This window comes from Numida meleagris, chromosome 8 (assembly GCF_002078875.1).
Source record: "Numida meleagris isolate 19003 breed g44 Domestic line chromosome 8, NumMel1.0, whole genome shotgun sequence".
Classification (NCBI taxonomy): domain Eukaryota; kingdom Metazoa; phylum Chordata; class Aves; order Galliformes; family Numididae; genus Numida; species Numida meleagris.
This window is the reverse complement of record NC_034416.1, coordinates 16431858-16443883: the sequence shown is the minus strand read 5'-3', so window position 1 is coordinate 16443883 and position 12026 is coordinate 16431858. Positions and strand designations below refer to the sequence as shown.

Here is a 12026-nt window from a genome sequence, read left to right as displayed (position 1 = left end):
AGGTTTTCTTGCAGCTTTTTTTTTTCCTGGAGAAATAAATCTTTTTTTTCCTTTCATATTGCAAAAATAATCATACTGCAGTGCTGCATCTTACTCAGGTGGCAATATCTGCTACCTTGCTGGCACTTGATATAAATATATTCTGAAAAGGTGAGGCAGGTTCAGCAGCTGGAGATAAGGACAATGAAGGGAACTCAGCCAGGATGAAGGGATGATGTTGCATGACTGAGAATCTCTTGTTGAAGCAATTATTGGCCATGAAACGGTGAGAGTTGACAGGTACTGCATGGCACCTCTCATAGAGATTTCCTAGAGATACTTGGACAGATTTGAGACTTTGCTGTCCACTACTTGTTTAGGTAAAGGGCACTTGAGACCAGAGAGAGGGAATAACCATACTGATACTTGAACTTTTTTCTGACATGCTGTAGTTGAACTGTTACGTTCATTTTACAGGAAGGAGAAATAGACAATTGGTTTGGGCAGATCCATTGTTTTCTGATGTTCGCCTTGTCGTCTTAAATTATCATTTAGGTTTATAAAAGTGACAATAATTCCCTCTTGATTACTTTGTATGGAAAATACAGCATCTATGAACAGATTGGAAGGATAAAATAAGAGAGCATGCCTTATTCACCTTATTGCAGAAGAGAAGTAATAAATGAGCACACAAGTTCTGCATTTCATTTCAGACCTATCGTGGAATGTAACTATTTCCATGCAGGTCTTTTTTCCCATTGAGCACTGTATTTTGTCTCTGTGTCCAAAAGATAACGCCTAGAGAAAGAATAAGTGGAACAAAGAGAATATACTCCAGTCTTCTGACTAATGCAGATGCTCTCAGCAATCAATACTTTAGGATTTTGACCCTCTGGGAAAGCAGAGATTCCTTAATATATCTTAAGGAACCTGACAGGCTAAATCATACTTTGGTTCCCTGTCAAATGACTATGCTGGAAAGTGAGGTATCCAATTAGAAAATGGGCTCTGAGAAGCAGTATTAGAAGTTGCAAAACTCTGTCAAATCTGGGGATGCAAACTAGTGTTTTGGCAGGTGGGGATGACAGATAAACGCTAGCTGAGATCTTTTAGAAATGAAGAATTTAGAAGCACCTATCAAGGGACTGGGTGGCTCAGACTGGTAATAAATAATGTGCTATTTGCCTGTTCAAATTCAGTGTAGGCTTGCAAGAATGCTGCTTTCTTTGCTGACGACTGTAACAGAGCTGAAAATGCTACTGGAGTCCAGTATTGTGTATATCTGTGCTGCATATTCATTTGTTTTGTGCATGAATGAGTTTTCTGCTTTGTTAGAATGATGGATTACACTTGGTACGGATGGGACTGGTGTTGGCCAGGGTCTCCTCATTAGCTTAGTGAGGAAATTCTCCTTGGTTTCTCTGGGAGCACACTTCTGCTGGTGCTGGAGGGCCTTTGAAGGCTGACTTTGGCCTGTGGCCACTTGCAGGGCAAAGGCAGGCTTTTATGCCAAGGCAGCAACGTGTTCAGTATTTGCAATGTTTGTTTGCAGATGAGACAAGGGTGCAAAGATGCAAACTCTCAGTCCTTGTTAATGTTACTTTTCACCCATGATAATGGAATTTGGCACCTTTCAGTCTTCCTTGAAATCCTCTTGCATCCTCTTGCAAGAATGTGGCATTGCACGGCCTGTGAAGGTAGTTAGCCCTGGCAGTGTGCAAAGCATTGGTGACAGTGAGTTCTCTGTCTTTCCAAATCATTTAGAAAACTAAAAATCTTTGACATGCAAGTAGAACGGTTTTTGGTCAGCATGACTTGAAAAGAGCACGCTGTAAACGTTCTAAAAAGAGCAGAGGTGTTGAACTGCCTGGGAATTTACTTATGAGAGCACTGTGTGGTGTTTATCCATTTTGTGCTGTGAGTAGCTGCCTTGCACTAAGTCTGTACAGCTGAAACTGCCAAGATCTGTATCAGAAATTTCCCCAGACCCAGGAGCATTGAGGTATGTCCTGTTTAATATTTTTATTGATGATCTGGATGAGGGGATTGAGTAAGTTTGCAGTAAGTTTGTGATGACACCAAGTTGGCAGGAAGTGCCCATCTACCTGGGGGTAGGAAGACCCTACAGAGGGATCTGGACAGGCTGGTCGCTGGGCTGAGGCCAGTGGGGTGAGCTTCGCCGAGACCAAGTGCTGAGTGCTGCTCTTTGGCCATGACAACCCCAGGCAACGCTACAGGCCTGGGGCAGGGAGGCTGGCAGGCTGCACAGAGGGAAAGGATCTGGGGGTGTGAGGTGCCAGCTGAACATGAGCCAGCAGTGTGCCCAGGTGGCCAAGGCAGCCAATGGCATCCTGGCCTGTATCACAAACAGTGCTGCCAGCAGGAGCAGGGAGGTGATATTTTGCTGTGTGCATTTTGTTCTAGGTGATGTGGTCAGGCACTCTCCCCTGGCTGTGATTTCAGACACCTAGAGATCCTAGATGGACCTGCTTGGGCTCTCACTACAAACCCCAAGCCTCTTCTTGCTGATGTTCACTGAGGTCCCATTTTAGATGTTCTCTTTGATAGATGATGGGCATAGTTTGAGGGCTCACAGATGAGATCAAGGCTGTAAATTTCCTTCCTTGTCTGATTTAAGTTTTTTTCCGGATCATGTCGAAACAAGGAGTTGGTGGCTGAGCCTGTGCTCTGTCAAACTCGTGTATACAAGGAAATGTCTGAAATAAATTGGAACAGAGAAGGACAGAAAATTTATTCAGGTGTTGCTTTTGGCTCTTCTTTCCCCTCTGTACTGCTTCAAGAGGGGTGTGCAACCCAGTGCTACCTACAGTTGTCTAGAAGCATGTGAGTTTTTTGCCATATTCTATTCTACTCCAGTGTTTTGGGGGATGAGATGACCTGAAGAGCGGGATGGGTATTCTTAGAGTGACAGGCATCTCACGTAGGTAGCAGTCAGCACTGGTTCTGCCCTTGGTTTTGTTCCCAGATTTCTGGCTGGTCTGGGATTCCAGTGGGCATGTGATCCCGAGTGGCAGAGCTGCCTATTCCTCACATTTCAGGGTGGACCTTGTTAAATGGGGAGCTGAACTTCCTTCAACAGTGATCAACAGTTTTTTGTAACGGTAGATGTCTTTTCAAAATGTGACTTCTGTTTTCCACTACATCACACATCTGTGTGGCAATACTTGATTTAGAGGCATTTCAATCGCTTGCTGAAGCTGTTCTATAAGTTGCTTCTGGAAAAGGGAAGCAATTGGTGGAATATGGGACATACCGAGTTGATAAAGGACCAGAAGCTCATTTCTCTCTTTCCCAGCCTTTTGCATTCCAGATACCTGTGCAGGGTCTGGATAGATGAATCCCAGAGCTTATGACTCAACACCGCCATTTCAGCTTCATAGAAACACATTCCAAAAATACACTGAAAAATAAAGCTGTTCAGCTGGTCTTTTCTAGCAGAAGAAAATGAGGCTTCATGTGATATAGCACTAGTTATTGTGTAGTGATTTAGTAAGCATTTTAAAAATCCATTTATTCAGGGCTAGAGTTATACGTTTCTGTCCTGGGCAGCATCTTGTATTGTTGAATCCAGGCACTGCTGACAGCAGGGAGATACTTAAAAGCCTGATGACTAATGCAAGGGTTTTATGTTAACGGTAAATACTTTTGCTTCAGCATTCTTATGTATGTATACTACTAATTCTAGTAATATTTTTTTATTCATTAGCTGGTCATCGATGATCTATGTCTTTCCCAGTTTGCCTGAGCTGGAGCCTTTTCCCAGCTGCTTTGCTGACATCCGTGGTGCTCGCCCACCAGTGGCTGATCTCCTCTGCCTGACGGTTGCTGTGTTTCAGTGAATCACTCTGCTCCACACCTCTGCTTCTTAGCAAATTGCCTTCTGAGCCCTGGCACTGAAATGCAATTGGTTATGCTTCATTATCTCATTCAATAGAAATTCAGTCTCCTGAAGACTGCAATTAAGTTTCCTCTTTGTCTGAAAGACACAGAATTCGACTGCAAACTTGTAGGTCTTTTCTGAAGCAGAGAAGGGAGGACAAGGCAGAAAAAATGCTAAACTGAAGCAGAGACAACACGCTGTGACAGAATTGCTTGGGAGCTTTTCCTCTGTAACTTGTGTGTGGAAGCTGAGAGCTGCGAACGAGGCATCTTGTCCATCAGTGAGGGATGCAGGCAGGACTGGTGGCTATTGTCCTGCCTGGCTGCAGACATTGGTGACTTCAAGCCACACAGTTATCCTCAGAGCCTGATGCTTTGGCACACTGGATGCGTGTTGCTCATATAATCTACAAACTCATATTCTCCAGGCAGACCCCTTGTATTTATCGTGCATTCACTGTCTTAGAAAGGCTTATAGGTACTATGCTTTCTGTTCAGTGAGGATAAAGGTCCAGTTCTAAACTAGAAGAGTAGGTCGGTCAGTCATAACTGGAGGTAGTTGTTGTTACTACCCAAATTGAGGATAAATGATTTATCGACAGTAAAAGGAATCCCTACTTTACTGTCCTTAATTCCTGTTTCTGTCTTAAGACTGGCTGAATGTGTGAAAGAGATTTCTCACCTCAGTTTCCAGAACGTGAACTCCTGCTGTGACAAGGACAGTGACTAGAAGTGGAAGGAATGACACAAAGGTACAAGCACTTGGCCAGTCCTTTTTTTTTTTTTCCCCTGTGGAGTGGGGAAGAGGAGTGACTTGAGCACTGTGCAAATCCAGTGATGCTGTTCTGCAAAACTCCAAACTTGGGGGCCTGTAAGCTTTAGCTACTTCCAGTCCCAGCCCCTGTCCCCTTGTAGCTCTCTTCTTCCCAGCTCTGCCTCATCCTGCCTGCTGTCCTCAGGTTTGCTGAGTTATTCCGTGTCACTGTTGTGAGCTCAGAGGATTTTTCAGAGTGATGGCTTTATTTATTTATTTATTTTCTGCTCTTCAGTCCTGCCAGACTGCCCTGCAGCAAAATGCATTTCAGGTAGGAGCTCTCACCAGTCCCTCTAGGAATAAGTCACTGCTTCATTTCTCATCTGTAAAAGGGAAGCAATCGCTGTCGCTGCCTCATGTGATATAGGAATAGAAAGTTCGTTTGTAGGTACGTGATGTTGGGGCTCCGTAGACATGAGACCATCCAAGGCTGTAGGAGAGCTGTAGGTGTCTTTTAAGGCTTCTCCTTTCCTTACCGCTTTGTTTCTACAGGATCATCCTTTTAAAAAAAAAATCATTCATTCAGCATACACTCTTGGCAGAGAAAAACAATGTTATTCCTCTGAGTAGACAAGTAGCACAAAGAGCAGCCCCCCCTCCTTAAGCTCCTTGACTATTAACATCTGTTGGTTGAAGGTGAATAGTAGCTTGTACTTCCCAGTTCTAATAAATAAAAAGAAAAAATAATTCCCCAGGCTTTTTTTTTTAAACTTCGGATAATCCTATCGTGATGTAATGAAATGTGATGGCCTTGCCAGCCCTTGCTGAGCTGTTTTCTGTATTGACTCGTCCTGTTCTCGCAGAGCCAAGTTTTTGACTGTCTGCTAGCGAAGTTTTTGCTGCTGCCCATACTCTGCCCTGGTTAAACTGCTGATGCATCAGGCTTGTGGAAGGAGTTGGAAAGCTCTTGTATCTCACTGTATTATGCTTTGCTGTGGAACAGACTCTTTCCAGATGTTGTGTAGATGTTCTTGTGTGCAAACCTCACTATTTAACATGTACAGCATGGAGAGCTGGGTTAAAGGGAGTTCATTTTTTTTTAAGATTAGTGATAACTTGATATTTTACTGCATTTTCCTTGTTTTGCTGTTAGATTCCTCTGGATTTTTGTCATTGACAGTGTGCCTCCGGCTCTCATTACCTGCCTGCTTTCATTAAAATGTCTTCATTCCTTTTTCTTGATAGCCAGGGGGGATTACAGAAACGCAGCCTGCTTTTTGGCAAATTCGTTGCCTTAGCCAAATGTGCTCTTCCTCAGCAGACTGGGGCTTTATCTTGTGATGCTATCCCTATTTAATGATGTTACAGGCAACCATCAGTAATCTGATGTCCCAGCTGTTCTTGGTTTGGGGAGTGAAATGTGAGAGACTGCGCAGAAACCAACTGTATTCCAGCTGCTTCTGTAATAATAAGTACTTTTGTGATTAGCAGAACTAATGAAAACTGGTTTCCTATGGGTTTGTGACTCATGGTGGATTCACTTTGTAACTAAATTATTCTAAAGCCATCATAGTGAGATGGAGCTTTATCAGGCACTGGAGAATTTGCAACAAGTGAGGATGAGTTAAGGAGAGAGAATATTATGGTCAAGGGAAGTGCTTTAACTTAGCTCATAACCATGAGCTCTGGAGGATTCACAACAGTGTACAAGAAAAAAGAGGTGGAATTTCTCACGCCTAATAATGGAAAAAATTGAGAGAGATTCGCTGCAATTAGGCACACAAAACGAGTCTTTCCCATGAAGGTTTCTTGATGCTGGATAAGGGCTGAGCTCACTCTGTCTTATCCTCTCTGTTCACCATAGCATCTTTCATGAAAAATAGACCATCAGGTAGTGAAGAAGGATTTGGTACCCTTGGAGAAGTGCATCCAAATGGAATGCTGTCAGTGAATAGGTTTATGTGCCACTATGGCAGCACGCAGAGGGAGTCTTGGGGACCAAGATGATGCTTTCATGTGAAGTCCCAAACCAACTCAGTGGCATTTAAAGGAGGCTTGCATGGGCTTTGCTGGGAATGCAGCAGAGCAGGCTTATCGTGGGGGGGTGTCTGTCAGGGTGCTCAGGACCTGAGTCTGCCCTGATGGTCTCTGGCTTTGCTGTTACTGTTGCCCAGGTGCTCTTATTTCCTTATTCTTTGTACAGTTCTTCCTTGGCAGCTCTTTCACTCCATGGTGTAGGTGTGTAAGGGCACGCCTGCTTGTAGTGAACTTAGCTGGAAAGGTAGCTCAGTGGGCTTTTGTCTGATGAAATGTGTTTTACCCTGTGGACTGAGTCTGTGTGAAACCTGCCCTTGTGTTTTGTGAGGAAGATCTTTGGTTTACTGAAACACCAGGGCATTAATTGAAAGTCTATATTTCAGGTCTAAAATGAAGTCCATAACTAGTGTTTAGTGGGCTTTTTCACCATTCTTTAGAATGTTTGTCCAACACTTTGTCCTTCAAGACTATTTTCTAAATACCTTTGTGTTCCTTCTCCGTGGCTTCTCAGTGATGTGTCAGCAGTTACTTATGTGAAGAATTTCCTAACTGAGCTGCTATGGATGATGAAAAACATTGTTTTTAGTGAAAGCAGCTTAAGAAATAGAATGTGAAAATACTAATGTAGAACACCTTGAAATCCCAGCTGCTCCAGGGAGTGAAATGCTCTGAAATCCCCAGGAGAGGGTAAAGTGCAGCACAAAATGCGAGAATGTTGTCTTTTTTTTTTTTTTACTTTAACAGCAGGCAAGCTGCTGTCCAGTGATGCTGGTGTTGTTCTTGTTCCCTTCAGCATTTCTTTTTTTTCCTTTTCATCTTCTAAAAATGATTAGTACTGTCACTGTCTCCTGCCTCAAGACAGCGTGAAGTGTTGTATAAATGTGGCTTAATGCCTGCCTAATATTTTCCTGAAAAGATTCTGGGCTCCCTGGCAGACTTGCTTCGGCAGTCTAAGTTGGATTGAAGATAAAGGAATACTCATGCAGTGTCCAGTTCAAGCACTTTTTTCTCTGAATTATCATTGCATTGTGCTCAGCTGTGCACTCAGTATAGTTTTCACCTGACTACAGGTAGTTACAGATGGATGTGATGGTTCCCATGTTGAACCAGGCCATGAGCAGTCTGTGGGAGATTATAGGCAAAGTTGAGTCACTGCAGTGTTTCAGACAGGATTTGGGCTGTTGTTTAATAGTGTTGTAACAGATGAAGTTCACCCTGAAATGTAAGTGCCTGATGGACGCACCCTGTGGTCTGGGTGGGCTTTAACTTACGTATGCAGAATCAGTCTCCTCCAAATACTTGGAAGTGAAAATTGGTCTGGGTGCCAAAATCATGCATTAGGCATTCAGCTCCTCCATTTAGCTCTTTAAAATCCCTGCTCAGCCCCTGCTGAACTAGGAAGGTTGTGGTGTTTCCTTGGGAGGAAGTCCCTTTGGCTCTTGTTTCTGACCCAGATGCTGGGAAAGAAGAAACTATTGAGGTCTTGATGGTGCTGCATAGTTAGGAGCATAACTTGCATCTTAGACCGCAACAGTCTGATCAAGGCTGGCTTGTGTATAAAGCTCAGGCTTCCCCATGCTTGCTAATAGAGCATCTCTTGCAGCAATTCTTGCTCTGATGTCTCATTGTTCTGGTGAATATCTAGTTGCTGTGTACATGTGGGGCAGCTTTAGCACCTCAGATTGAGTGCAAGTGTGTTGTATGGGCACCACCAGCAGAACTGCTGTGTGTTTGCACAGAACTTACTTTTAAGCAGTTATCCGGTACCTTAGGTCACAGTAAGCGATCTGCTTTGGAACAAGAGAAAAAGTTTGTGGCGTTATTCCTACCTCTTCTTCATCCTGGCGGTATTTCAGCTTCCCCTCTATGCTGCCTTGACTTGCGCTTGGCTTAGCTGTCTGCTGTACTTGTGCAACCCCACTGCACTGGTTTGTTTTCAACTGCTGCCACCTGTTTGTAGGAATGCTTTCAAAGGAGTCCTTTTTCTGTTGTTTTCTCCTGGTGAGTTCACCCCTGCTGTCAGCTGTGAGCCTCTCCCAGTCAAAAGCTTCCATGTGGAATCTCTTCAGATGTTCTGGATAAAATGACTCTTCTCAATAGCTGCACCTCCAGCCTCTTCCAGGGGAAGTCATGCTGTCCAGTGTGGTAAAGAACATGCTTTCCTCTTGAGAAACTTTGCAGAGACCCTTCCTTGGTTATCTTCAGTGCCTGCTTCCTTTTCTTACTCCTTTTCTTCCAAGCCTTATCTGTCTGGATCCTCCAGGTGTCCCAAAGATAGCACTCAGTGACAAAATGCCTCGTCATTTTCTTAAGGAGTCTGCTGCCTTATCCAGGTACTTCTGAAGCCTTCACCGCCTCCCCCACCAGCCAGTTATCCCCTGCAATATCAAAGAATTGCAGATCCGCATGTAACCAGAAAGAAAGATGTTTAACAAAAGCAGGAGATTAATGGTTGCAAGATAATTATTAGCTTGGCCCTTTCTTCTTGCTGCCCCATGTCTTCTACAGGTAACCTTAGCAAAGGACAAGCATCGTGGGGCACTTCGCCTGCAGTGCTGTGGGGTGCTCTCTGATGAATCCCATGCTGGGTGGCTGCAGTCACTTCAGAGGAGGAGATGTGACCCAGTAGGAAGTACACGTGTATATACAGTTCTGTTCTGTGCACTCGTACTGTCCCACATGTGCCATACAGATCAGTGTAGTGCTTCCACACTCCATCTTAATGTGGAAGAACGGTGTCAGGTGAGGTTTGGCAAACCAGGGGTGGAGTACTCCTAGGTCACGTTGCCACCTTTGGGGAGATCATGTAATCTTTGAAAAGACCTTTGTTCCTTAGATAATCAGACTTGTAACTGAAGCAAACAGCAACACCTTTATGGTTCCCTCTCAAATGTTTGGTTTGTTCTTCATCTCGAGTGAAGGGAGCTTTGTGAAGGCTGTTTAGTCACTGTTTGCAGTGCCGAGTCACGAATGATGAAGTTTCTGGCAAGCTGGGATGGGGGCACAAATGGTACAGAGAAACTGTTGTCATGGAGCAGAACAGACACGTTAATTTTTGATTTATTCATAACTCGGGGGGGGAAAAAAATCAATGTTTGCCAAAGAGAAAGAATAGAATCAATGGAGAGAGACATTTGCTTTTCAAGCTAGTGAGAAGGTATTAAAACATGAGTTAAAAAAAAAAAATAAATTAAGAGCCATAAAAATGTCTTGACAGTGTAATTTTAATCTTAAAATTGCCAAAGCATACAAGTGGATTATAATAATGGAGAAATGATTGATGACTTGGATTTGGAGTGACTTCTTGATGTAGAGTACAGAGAATGGGGTAAATACATTTCACAGGGACAACACGTTACTTTTCTCTTTTTTACTTTACGTTATAGCTCTGTGGGATGTTTTTCTCCGAGGGAAGAAAAACAAGTCAATGTTAGGCAAAGAGACAGAAAGAGCTTCATCAAAAGAACTAACGCCTAGGGACAGGCAGGGTGAGGTTTATATGAGGTTGAGAGAGATGCAGCAGAGCAGAAGAGAAGAAAAAAGATGAAGCAAAATCACAATTACAGCAATGTGCATTGTATGAGAAGTATTCTGGGTGGCTAACTTATCAATTTAGTTCCCGCATGCTAGGTGGTAGTCTAGAGTTAGGTGGGTTTTCCCACGTTGTTCAGAGCACCAAGGAGTCTCTTTCCAGTCTTTGAACCAAGTCTCCTCAAAGAACAAGAAGAAAAAGCTCTTGTTAGAAGCTTTGCACTCTTCTTTTCCCCCAGTAGTCACTCCAGTATGTGTACTGTACAAGGGTTTGGACCTGCTGCTCCTTAATAACCCTGTGCCTGCTGTTCTGGGTTAGCTTTCCTTCTGCAGCATTTTCCCTGCTGGCTGGCAGGTTTGGTGCTGGGAATCCCCTTGCTTCTGCTCTGACACAATTTCTGGTGAAAAGCGTGCTTTAATTTCCAGGTATTAAATTGATTTATACCTGGGTTCTTGTCTGGGCCCATCTATGGGAATGGGAACATCTAATTATGGAAAACATGGGACCATCAAATTACAGGAAGCAGAACAACTGCATCCCTTTGGTACGTGCTTGAGAAATGTTTGCAGCATGAAGTCTTTTCTTTCAAGATTTTCAGCAGCTTTCAGCATCCCTATGGGCGTAGCATGGAAACACTTGTGAGCTATGTGGATGTTTCATCTGTTTCCTGCTGAGGGGCAATAAGCAATAGTCCTGCTGGCAGTAACGACACCTGGTGTGCAGGAAGAAGGTATTAATGGCAGCCACCAATCAAAGAGCTGGTTAAAGCAGATGGACACGATGGCCCTTCCTGCTTCAGGCTGGATGGATGGGGCCATTTCACCCTGTGTGTGGTGGAAACAGTAGGAAGCTTCAAGAACTACTCAGGCCTGAGGATATAGATATGGCAGGGCCAATGAAATTCAACTGGAAGGACTGACAGCAGCAGCCTAGGGACTGCATTTTCTGTGCAAGAGTCAAGCTGAAGGGTAGGGAAGCTCAAGAGTGGTGAGTGCAGAGATGGAGCTTCTCCGGGGCATCGGGCTCACAGCACAGACTGAACACACAGCTGAGTTAAGAGAGAGCTGGCTCCTCTTTGTTGTCCATGCAAATGGGATTTGGGAAGTTCTTTGTTAATTGCAGCAGCACCAAAGGAAGCTTCTCACCCACACAAGCCATTTTCACACTGAAAAAGAGCACTCACGGGTCTTAAGAGTTTTACTAAATAATCAGTTTCTTAGCCATTTGCATCTTGGAAATGATTTTGCAGTCTAGGGCCCTCAATCTTATTTCAAGCGCATAGTGTAAATCTTTTTAAGGCTGTATAATGGATTCTGAGAAGGAAAAAGGAGTCATGGTGGAGCTGACAGAAGTTTCTTTACGTGCAGCCATGGATAAGAGAAAGAAGGGGAAACTGCACTGCATAGGGGCTATAATTAGAATTTTCTTCTGGAGGTCTGAGACCAGCAGAAGTCTCTGCCTCTGGGGCATAGTGTAGGCTCTCTGATGTTCTACATCACAATGATTAGCATCTTTGGTAATGATTCGGCATCTTGGAATGGAGATTTAGATATTGGATGAGTTTGCAAAGCATTGGTCGAGTTGGGTGCTTCCTGGGGAAATCTAGCTATGTGAAACTCTATGAAATGATTTCTTCTCAGTGCTAGAACAGAGACAAGCTCAAGTTTTTGACATATTTAAGCCAAAAATCTAGAATGTTAATGCAGGAATAAAGTCCTATAGGTGGCATGGCCTGGCCCCCTGGGACCAGTGTTTCCTCAATTAAGTGAAACATTACATCCTGTTTTTTTCCCCCGTATACTGTGGTTTCCAGATGGATGGATA

At 43.8% G+C, this 12026-nt stretch overlaps 1 long non-coding RNA gene across 1 annotated transcript in view; it reads left to right on the top strand.

Moving 5' to 3' along the window:
- LOC110403012 overlaps positions 1–12026 on the top strand; it is a 61970-nt gene that overhangs the window by 38345 nt on the left and 11599 nt on the right. The gene's annotated exons all lie outside the window — the stretch shown is intronic.